The sequence below is a fragment of the Ursus maritimus genome, unplaced genomic scaffold, assembly GCF_017311325.1.
Source record: "Ursus maritimus isolate PB19 unplaced genomic scaffold, ASM1731132v1 scaffold_17, whole genome shotgun sequence".
Taxonomy (NCBI): Eukaryota; Metazoa; Chordata; class Mammalia; order Carnivora; family Ursidae; genus Ursus; species Ursus maritimus.
This window is the reverse complement of record NW_024424119.1, coordinates 58832172-58842932: the sequence shown is the minus strand read 5'-3', so window position 1 is coordinate 58842932 and position 10761 is coordinate 58832172.

The following is a 10761-nucleotide window of genomic DNA, read 5'->3' as shown; positions in this document are numbered from 1 at the left end:
CCCCCCCCCCCCCCCCCCCCCCAGCGAGCGAGCGAGCTCGTTCCAGCCCTGGCAGGTGCGTCCTCGCTCCCACTGCTGCTCCCGGACTCAAGACTGTTGCATTGGAGCCGCTGCCGGCTGACGCTGCACCCCGGCCGCTCAGCCTGCAGAGACGTCCACCGGCGGCCAGGGAGCCCGGGGCCTCGGCGGCCTGCGGAGCCGGTGCAGGAGGTGGAAGTCGTTACAAACAGAAGGATGTGATCGTTAATTGTAAAGCGCTTTGTAAAATTCACATTTACAGAATAATAAAGTCAGTTCAAACCCAAGCGGCCTGCACTTCGCTCCATCAGTGGAACTGGGGGAGACATCGCGGTGCCGGGGGCAAGCCGGCTGTTGGACAGGGTGACCCGGTGACTCGGGACACCCCCAGGAGCCAGGATCACCCGGTGGGGGTGGGAGTGGGGGTGGGGCCCTCCCCAGGCTTGTTGCCCACCATCCACCCAGGGCCAGAGATCCGGCCGTGGGGGTCCAGGGCCACCGGGCCCACTTACCTCTCCCTCCCCCAATGTCTTACTTACAAGGGAAGGGGGCTGGGTGGACAGGATGCCCGTGGGGGGGGGGGTGTCACCTGCTTGTGGGGGGGCCTTGGGCTAGCTTGGGAGAGGCTCCTTTCCTTTTTATTGTTTGCAAACTGGGAAAGCCACTTCACCTGGCTCACCTGCCTGCCACCCGCCAGGTGTGAGGCTACCTGCTTCCATTCCCCAGCACCTCCTCCTGGGCCAGGTCTGCCCCCACATGGACAGAGGGGGAATTGCAAATGAAGAGCAGGTCCCCTGGCCTGACCAGGAGCCATCTCTGGCACTGTCCCCGCCAGGCCAGCTTTGCACTGGGGTCCTCGGATTCAGGCCTGGCAGCTCTCAGCCTCCTTTGTTTCTCTGCTGTGTCTACAAGCACACCCGGTCCCTGGGCGAGCGAGGCTTTGCATCAGGGTGTCCCTCAGCCCTGGATTAGGCCCCTCGCACGTCCTTCCCACACGGGAACACCTGCGTGGTGGGCTCCTGTCTTCCTCCTCCGCTGCGCCGCCGGTCTCCGCCTGAGCTAAGGCGTGGACTGTTTGCTCACGTGGTGAGGGAGCTTCTCCCCAGGGCAGGGGTCTGTAGGTCGCCTTCATGGTGACGTTCCCAGAATGGGGTCCCCTGGAGCCATGGCCAGCACGGAGCAGGCACGATGCCTAAAATGGGTCAGAAGGGGACTGCAAAGTGCAGAAGGGTCCCCCTGCACTGGGGACGCCTGCATCCACGGTCAGCACATCACGCCCTCTCCCCAGGAATGCCCAAGGAGCCTGGTCCAGGCAGGGCTGGGGAGCTGGGTATGCGTGTCCTCACCCCACTGCCAAGCCCAGCTCTGGCCACTGGGATAGCGTGCCACTCCTGGTCTTGTTTTCAGAGCTGTTCCCTGCCACCCCCAGCCCAGCTGACCAGTGTCATCTGGGGCCTGCGCAGCCCCTTCCCGCCCACGCCTCAAAGCTGCTGGACGGGGTGGATTCCCATCACCTCCCTGAGCTGGTGGAGATAGCCCGCTTCTGGGCCATGGGACACGCACGTGGGAGGCTCCAAAGCCCCCTCACGGGCCTCTGAACGCCCCACCCAGGTGGTCCAGGGCCAGCTGAGCCCCATACGAGGTGGGAGTAGGAGGAGGGTCCCGGCTTGGAACCCAGTTCTGCTGGGACCTTGTGACGCGGGGTCTCCTGGTGTTTCAGGAGGAGGAGCCAGGCACCTGTCAGCCTGTGCTGTGTTCCCCACCCCCCACCCCGGGCCCCTGTCCTTCAGCTGGCCTCCCTGCCCTCGCAGTCTGGACAGAGACTGGCTGAGGCATCAGAAGCTCGGCCCCTCCTCTCAACCCTTTGTCCTGTCCTGGGAGGAGGGTGCAGTGTCAGCAGGACCAGAAGCTCTGCCCTGGAGCCCTTTGTCCTCAGCATAAAGGGTCGGAGCCCTTGGGGTGGGGGTGGTTCTAAGCCTGTGGAGGAAGGTCCTGTTGGTCCAAGCTGTGCCGAGGTCAGGCTGCGGGCCCGGCTGGTGCAGGGGGTGAGCAGGGAGGAGGGAGGGCCAGGGGCTGGGGGCTCCCACTTGTCATTGACAAGCTTTGAGTGGTGTGTTCTTCACAACCCCCACTGGGTGGGCACCATCCCTCCCTGGAGAGGGAAACTGAGGCCTTGCACTGAGCACCCGGTGCCCCGCTGGAGGAGGGTCCCCGCCCATCTGTTGCCGAGGAGGCTTGGGGGGGGTCAGTCTCAGGTCCGTGTTCTGTTGGATCAGGCAGCCCTGGGAGAGCTGGGTGGGAGGGTCTCCTGGGAAGTGGACACAGACACTTATCCAGGGACCACTGGGGGATCTCCATCGGGAAGGAAAGGAGAACAGTGGGCAAGTGGGCAGTAGGTTGGGGCCCTGGGTCAGGAAGGGAAGGTGGGGCTGGGGAGAAGGGATGGGGTGCTTAGATGCACCCAGCTCTGAGACATTTTGTCCCCCCCCACACACACAGGGGACAGCACAGGGGACGAGCAGGAGGTGACAGTAGGGTTTACAGAGGCCCGGCTGCCTGTGTGTCTGGGGGGGCACGACGCCATCCCCCTGGGTGCTGCTTCTTGGGCTCCCCTCGGGTGTCTGTGGCCAGTGCTGAGGGCTGGGGCTGGGGCTGGGCGGGGCCCAGGGGCCTGTAAGGTGGGGGAGGGGATGCACCCGGTGGCCTCAGGGGAAATGCCACCGTGAGGGCAGGCTGGAAGGGACCTCTGCCCCGTCCGTTCTTCCCCTCTGAGCCACCTCGAGGCGGCCTCCAACATTCCGAGGGCGGCCATCAGTCCGAGGGCGCGTTCCGGGTGGGCCGGGGATGTGAAGGCTGCTGTGATCCTAGGTCCCCACCCAGAACTCCCTGGTCCCCCTCGTAGGGACTGGGTTCAGCCGCAGGTTTGTAATGAGGGGGCCTACGAGAGAGGTGGCAGGGAGGGTGGGGGAGCCAAGTGGGCAACATTCTGGCCCAGGCAGTGCTGGCGCGGGGGGTATCGTCCGGATCCCCCCCCACACACATATAACTCACACTGGAGAGGCAGGGCTCACTGAGCAGAAGCTGCTTCCAGCCCCCTGGGCCCCATAATTGACTAACTGCTCCAGACAGACCGCGGAGCTGGGAGATGGATGGCATTGCCTCGAGGGGCGGGGGCGTGTGGAGGCCCTGATTTCCAGGAAAGGCAGCCTGTTTCTCCAGGGCTAGCCATCGGGGGCTGGGAAGAGCAAAGTCTTGACCGGGACCAGCCAGGCGGGGACTGAGCCTGAGTGGCCTGGGCTGGGTGCATGGCCTGGGGCTGGCCGGCTCCTGCCTCAGTTCCCCCTTACATGAGGGATGGGCTGGTGCAGGTGTGCGGCTGTCGCCCAGCTCTATCAGTTAAGAACAGAAGCGACCCGGCAAGGAGCCAGCCATGTGTGCCCCTCTGGCTTCTCTATGTGGGGCAGCTTCTGGAAAAGGGCTCCGCCAGCAGCACTGAGCACCTGGTATGGGAGGTTCCAGGGGGCCCCATGCTGGCACCCCAGTCGGGCCACACCTGCTCGTAAGCCACCCCCCCTCCCCCGGGCATCCAGCTCTGTGGCCCTCACTCTGCTCAGGCCCTTGGCCAGCCCTTCTGCTGGGGTAGGGCGGGGGGCAGAAGTTCACCCCCAAGGAAGCAGTCATGGCCCCCAGCTGGGGGGCTGCAGTTGGGCAGGAGGGGAGGACGGTCACCCCTAGCGGCTAGGTGTTCAAATAACAGGCCCTTGGGCAGCCCCCCAGGGACAGCGCATAAGGCAGGGGTGGGGAACGTGACCTCCACAGGCCCCACAGACTTGGTGGTCTGAGTCTCCATGCTGAGCTGTTTCCTGAGCCCCCGCCTTCCCCTAGGCCCACGGAGGCCTGGAAGCAGCTTGCGGCTAGAAGGGTATTTCCTGCCCTGAGGGAATTGGCAGCCCCATGGACCCTGTACTCCCAGCCTCCCTGCCGTCTGGGACCCTGGCTACTCAACTCTCCCATTCCTTCATCCATCGGCCGGGCCGCTCCCTGGACCCCCAGTCCTCGGCCCCCCAGTGATGTGGCAGGGGAGGGACTGTAGCCCGGAGGAGACCCGGGTTTGAGGTCTAGCTTAGGGCCGTGAACTGTGAGCCTGGCACGCGTCTGCCCGTCTCTGGACCTTGGCTTTGGCCTCCAGACTGCAACGCCTCTGGGGCCTTTGGGCTCAGACCCCGAGGCCGCACCACCTGCCTGAAAGGCTGGGCTCACGCCTCTGGTGAGGAACTGCTTTGGCCACAAAAACATAGAACACAGAAACAGCCAGGACCCCACGTGGGGGACCCGAGGGGGGCTGGGGAGGGTGGGGTGGGAACACACCGGTCCTGGTACTGGAGACGGCACAGCACCTTAGCTCGGGCCTCCCTGGGGGTGAGTTGACCCTGCTGACCTCTGCTGGCCCATCGCTCACGTAGACCTCGCTGAAGCCCCAACACCCCCTGTGAGGTGATGTGGTCATAGCCCCATTTTTCAGGTAGGGAAACTGAGGCTTGGACGTGTTTAAGAGGTCTCCCGGTCATAGCCAGAAGGTGGCAGAGCCAGGATTTGAATCGAGTCCCCGCGAGGCGGTGACCTCAGTGACCCTGCCCTGAGGGTGACCATCCCCACATTGGCAGGTTGGATGGGCTCCGCCAGGGCCGGCAGAGAGGCGGGTGCCACCAGGTGCCACCTGCCCGTCTGCCTCACTGGTCAGACCAGGACGTGGATTGCCTGAGGCTCGCCCCCGCCACGGGGAGCCCTCGGCCCTTCCTCCGAGGAGGGAAAGAATGGGGCACCGGCCTGTCCCGCTGGGAGAGCCGGCCGGGCTCCTTGAGGGAGGGGAGAGAGCACAGGTGGCTCAGCTCGGGCTGCCTGTCAGGGGATGAGGGGCCCGGAGCGGAAGGCACCCGCGTGCGCAGCCCCTGGGGTTGGCAGAGCGGGGGAGGGGCAGGCAGCCTGGCTCAGCCCAGCTCTCGCCCGAGGGGCTCCAGCCCGCAGAGGCTGCAGGGCACAGGGGCCCCAGGGCTCTTTCGCAGGCAGAGGCCCCAGAGGGAAGGCAGGTGCGGCCCTAAGGAGCTACAGAGGTGGAAGCATCCGCGGGATGGACGGACAAACCAAGGTCGCCGTATCCAGACTCCCTCGCGGTCTGCACGGAGACGGGGCCTTCCGCAGAGGCACCCCAGCCACAGCTCCTCCATCCCACAGAGACAGGAAAGGGAACTCAGCCCGGCACGAGGGTGGGGGTGGGGCATCCGCCCTCAGCCGCCTGGCTGTCAGTGGGCCTCGAATGCCGTTTGGGAAACCAGACCAAGATTCCTGCTGAGGGTGGGCTGGGTGACGGGCCGGGTCTGGGGCAGCTCTGTGTCAGCTGTGACCCACACTGGAGCCTTCCCCTCTTCTGGCTTCAGCTCCTGGGGTCAAGGTTCTTGGAGCTTGGGCCAAGGGTCGGCAGGGAGTAACTGTGGTCTGGATGATACTTTGAGGGGATCACTGCCCTGAGACCGCCCTCTGGTAGGACAGGGGACAGGGGTCAGAGGCCGCAGGACCCCCCATCGCTTCCAGGAGCCCCCGCCCACAAGGCTCCCGGGTCCCTCATGGGGAGGCCATCACCCGTGGCCACCCTCCCCATTACACGGGGCGGCCCTATGGCCTGCGGAGGCCAAGGCCAGCGGGGGCGTGGCCCCGTCGCACAGCCCCGCCCCGCCCACCCCGCAGAACCCCGCCCCGGCCCCGGCCCCGCGGAGCCCCGCCCCGACAGGAGCCCGCGGAGCCCCAGCCACCAGCCGTGGGCGGTAGCCCTGAGGGCTGATGCGCAGGGCCTGGAGCTGTGGAGACGGGCAGGTGCTCCCAGCTCTCGCTTCGGGCAGGGCAGCCGCACCGCACAGATGGGGGACCGGGGTCATATGGAGGGGGATTGGGGTGCGGAGCTTGGGGCAGAGAGGGATGGCCTCCGGGCCAGGACAGACTCCAGACCTCAGGAAGGGGCTCCGGGCTTGGACTGGCTGCTTCTCTCACTGCCCACGAAGTGGGGGTGAAAAGGAAGACCCCGCTCTTTGTCTGAGGACATGGGGTGAGGAAATGGGGTAGGAGAGGAGAGGGGAGGGGAGGTGGGCAAACCTGGACTCACCACCTGGAGGCCCTGCGGGGGCTGGAAAGGGTCCCTCTGGGCTCAGGGACTGGCTGCAGGGGTGCGTGGCCTCTGTCTCCACACAGGCCCCGGGCTGGGCTGCAGGACCCCACGCACCAGAGCCTCCCCAGGCCAGGGCTGCGTGCAGACCTAGAGCCAGCCTGGGCTGGAGGGCGGACTTGCGCCCTGACTTCAGCCCCCATGGGACTCCAGTCCCAGGACACATGCCAGGAGGACGTGCACTGCTCAGTGCCAGCCCGAAAGCGTGTCCAGGACTGAGCGGCAGAGCCCCTCCCGCAGGGGACGCTGGACTTCGGTTGGAAGGGAACCATCAGGCCGCACCAGCCGGGCAGAGCAGGACTGGCAAGGCACGCATGGCTGGGAGGGAAATTAGGACCCGATGCCACAATGTTCAGAAAAGCCCAGCCTTGAGCGGATGGGCTTTGCTGGAGACCCACCCCAAGTGCGAATGCATCAGTGATTAGGCCTAAAAGCTCAGGCCATTTAGCTTTTATTCGACTGGCAGAGAGGCCCTCTGTGCCCTCTGCTTTTTGCCGTTTGATTATATGTCTGCGCTCAAAATACCGCTCCTGGAATGCAGGCGGCGGCAGGACTCACTGGGATGGAAATCAATTTGATTAGGGAGCAGTCGATTACCGTGAGGACCGAGGCTGTGATCCAGGCAGAAGCCAGCTCCGCAGACATGGGACTTTCAGAGGACGCCCCTGTGTTGAGGGGCCCAAGCAGGAGGGGCCGTGGCTTGGGATGTGGGCGCCCTGGGAGCACTCAGGGCGGGCAGCGTAGAGAGCTCCCTGCTGCTTTCTCCCTCCTTGGCCTTGGCGTGTACTTAGCTCCTCTGAGCCTCAGTTTTCCCCTCCATCAAATGGGATCTGGCTGCCATAAAGGGGCCATGCTTATGCGTCCACACTGCTGGCCAGGCGGGTTCTGCTCAGGCAGGGCAAGAACCCAGTTCCCCAGCCCGCATACACTTGGACCCCTGAAGGATGCCAGTGGGGGATTCTGTACCAAGAATCCAGGAAAAACTGGGTCCAGCAGCCAGAGCAAATGATCTGAGAGACAAGGGGGGTTGAGTGGGGACAGGTCCTGTGTGGCCAGGGCTTACGCTCCATGAGCCTTTCCCTGGCCTCTCTGAACCTCAGTCTCCTCCTCTGTAAAGGGAGCAGTAATGCCCACCTGGAAGCTGTCAAGGAAGGAGGGACAATGTCCATCATGCCTGCAGCACATTACGGGAGCAAGGGCACAGTGACCTCGCCTCCAGTCCTCCTCTGCTGAAGGCAGGGAGGGGAAGGGTCTGACCCTCAGCCTTCACCCCTAGGGCAGGCGGGTGCCTCTCTGAAGTGCATTCTCCTGGTGATCTCCCTAGCAGAGAGCTCCAGGGTCCAGGCACTTGCAGGTCCGGTCGGGGAGGCAGACGCACGCTGTCGCCTACACACACCAGAGGCCAGCCCCAGGGCTCCCCAGGCAGGCCTGGCACGGCGTGGGCCTCTGGCAGGACACTCCCAGACGCTCAGCACCTCTGCGCCGGTCCCCACAAGGTGCCCTGGGCAAAGGCAGCTCCTGGGTGCATGATGTGGGGGCACAGAATGGGACCTGGACAGCCCCCTTCATCCCCTCTGCCAGGGGCGCTTGTGCAGTGAGCCCCCTGCATGCCTGTGCACTGCGGCCCTGCTCTCGGGAGCCAGACAGGCTTGCGACAGGGTCCCAGCTCCACCCTCTGGCTGGGAGGCTTTCCAAGGCACTTAACCTGTGCGAGAGTTTGTGAAATAACCATGTCTACCTTACCGGGGTGGCACGGAAATCGGACATCGTCTCTCCATTTGGTATTTATAGAGCACCAACTATGTGCACCAGACTGAGTGGCGCGTGGCCGGCGCTGGGGAACGGGGGCTGCCGATCTTGGAGCCTTGGGGGCCATCCCCTGGCCTCCTCACGTGCCGGAGAACGCGGTGCCGGGCTCCATGTAACAGACGGGTCACCCGGAGGCTGCGGACGCTGGCTCCTGCCTCTCTGCTGGCGGGCCTGCCGGGCGACCCCTCGACGCGCTCCACCGTGTCGGCCCCAACGAACTGCCGGCCGATGTCGAGACAAAACTCTGTCCTCCGTCCTTCACGGCGGCACCATTCACAAGGGCCAGAAAGTAGAAACTGCCCACGTGGCCATCCACAGACGGCGGGGGGTGGGGGGTGACCAAAACGGGTCCACCCGGTGACGGAGCGCCCCGCCCAGAGAAAGGAGAGAATTGCGGACTCACGAGGCCACGTGGATGAACCTGGAAGACGCGATGCTGAGTGAGAGAAGCCACACACAGGACGGCACGCACCGTGTGACTCCACTTACACCAACCGCCGGGGACAGGCAGCTGCACAGACGGGAAGCAGAGCGGTGGGGGCAGCCGGGGGGGCGGGGGGGGCTGAAGGGACTCACGGTTCCGCTGGGGGGAAACGCGCTGAAACTGGCTAGTGGGGTTTGCTGCACAGCATCATTAGGAAAGTACATGAGGCCACTGGATTGTACGGTTTATAATGGTTAAAATTGTAAATTTTATCTTTTGTGCATTTTGCCACAATTTTAAAAGTAACTCCTCATGGCCGGTGGGCGGTGGAGCTGCCTCAGGCCGGGCATCGCCCTCCACTGGACACCGTCCCGAACAGGGGCTCGGTGCGAGGGGCCCACGTCACCAGGGTGGGCTTGCCGGTGGGGGACCCGCCGGCCGCTGGGGCTGAGCGCTGAGAGCAGACAGGCGCGGGAGGGCGGGGTCCCGGCAGAGGTGAGGTGTGGCTCTGCGCTCGTCGAGCCCACGTCTGTGCCGAGAGGTCTTCGAGTGAAAGTCTACTCCAGCCAGAGGTGCCGACCCTGCCCGAGCAGGCGGCTAGAGGCAGAAGCCTGGCCCACGCAGGGGCAGTGGACGCTGTTAGCCGCAGGGCGGAGCCGGGGGACCAGGGGCGCAGGAGGGAGCACGGCGGAGCACAGAGCCGGCTTGGACACTCTGGTCCCAGAAGGGGCTCCCTGACCCCTTCCAGGCCAGGAGTGACCTGGGTCAGGAGGGGCTTCCAAGGAACTTCCAGAAACCTGGGGAAGGGAGGGGAGGCGACAAGGCCAGAGGGGTAGAGGGCAAGTCATCCATCCCGCAGGCCAAGCGACGGGATCAAAGAGCCAGGAGAGTCCCCGTCCCAATGCCCCCCAGGATGTCCCCACCCACCCCCGAGGTCAGCCACCAATTCACAAACCCCAACCCCTCCAGACTGTGGGAGAAAGGTGCTCCATCCCCCCCAGGCCTGTCACCCATCTTGTCCCCTTTCAGAGAGGTCCTGTGAGCGGCCCCTAGCCACACAGAGGCGTGGAGGAGAAGCCAGCATGCTTCCCTGAGTCCAGTGTCCAGGATGGGCTGTCGTGAGGGTCACCTGCTGAGGCAGTGGGCCCACAGGCACCCACGATGTGTTTGTCGGACACCCTGGCATGTGTCCAGGGAGGGAGGCAGCCGAGGGTCCACGGCTCTCTGGGCAGCAGTTGAGGGCCAGGAAAGGCTTCCTGCTGGGGGTGCCCCAGAGCCGGTGCCGAAGGATGTCAAGGCAGAGGCACGGCCGGAGCAAAGATGGGGTGCCCAGAGCCGGCCGGGGGGCCCAGCCCTGGAGAGAGGGGATCTCCTGCGGCCTTGAATGCCAGGCTCAGACACCCCTGTCTCCCGTCAGACTCCGGGCTGGTTCTGGGGTTGTGCTCCCCGGGAGAGAGCCCCGGGCGGGGGGGAGGGGGGAGGGGGCGGTGGGGGGGAGCAGGAGCCGCAGCTGTGCCTGTGAATCCCGGAACTGTGCTTCTGGGGGCTCGGAGTCATGTGCTCCCTGCATTTGTATTTGGTGCAGCAGATGGTGCGCGCAGTAACACTTTGAATTAAGGATTCTAGAAGCACATTAAATTTAGATTTAATAAGACAGTTATTGTATGGAAATTAAAGACCCATTGATTATTCTTTGGTTATTGAGATCCAAGCACTTACCGCATTAATCGCTGGATTGCGCGTGAGTGCCCAGGGGGAGCGGGTGTGGCTTCTCCGTCCCAGCCTCCCTGGGCACCTGCCCTGCCCCGACCTTTAGTGTCCAGAGCCCGGTCCCTGCAGGCTGTCCTGGAGGACAGCACGGAGTCCTGCATGAGAGAGGGATTGGGGGGCACCCAGCGTAGGTGGCTGCCTGGAGGCGGGGCAGAGGCCGGCCTGGGAGGGGAGCCCCGGAGCTCTGCTGAGCGGGCAGTGGGTGGGGGACGCTTCCTGGCCTTGTCCCGTCCCTCCCAGCACTGGCTCCCCAGGCTGTCCCCTCCGCCCACCCAGTGGGGGCGGAAGAGCTGGGGAAGGGGTGATTCCGGGAGGAGGCTACCCCCCAGTCAGTCGCCAGCGGGCCGCCACTTCCCCTCACGCCAGGGGCTAGAAGCTGCTGAGTGCCTGGTGAGCTTCTGTGGCCGCAGTAAATCTGGTCACTTTGTCCCTCCCGAGACAGAAGTGGAGGTTCCTCTGGTCTCCAGATTGCGGGAAACCAGCTTCCCCCCAGAGCAGATGAGCACCCCTCGCTACAGTTCCCGTA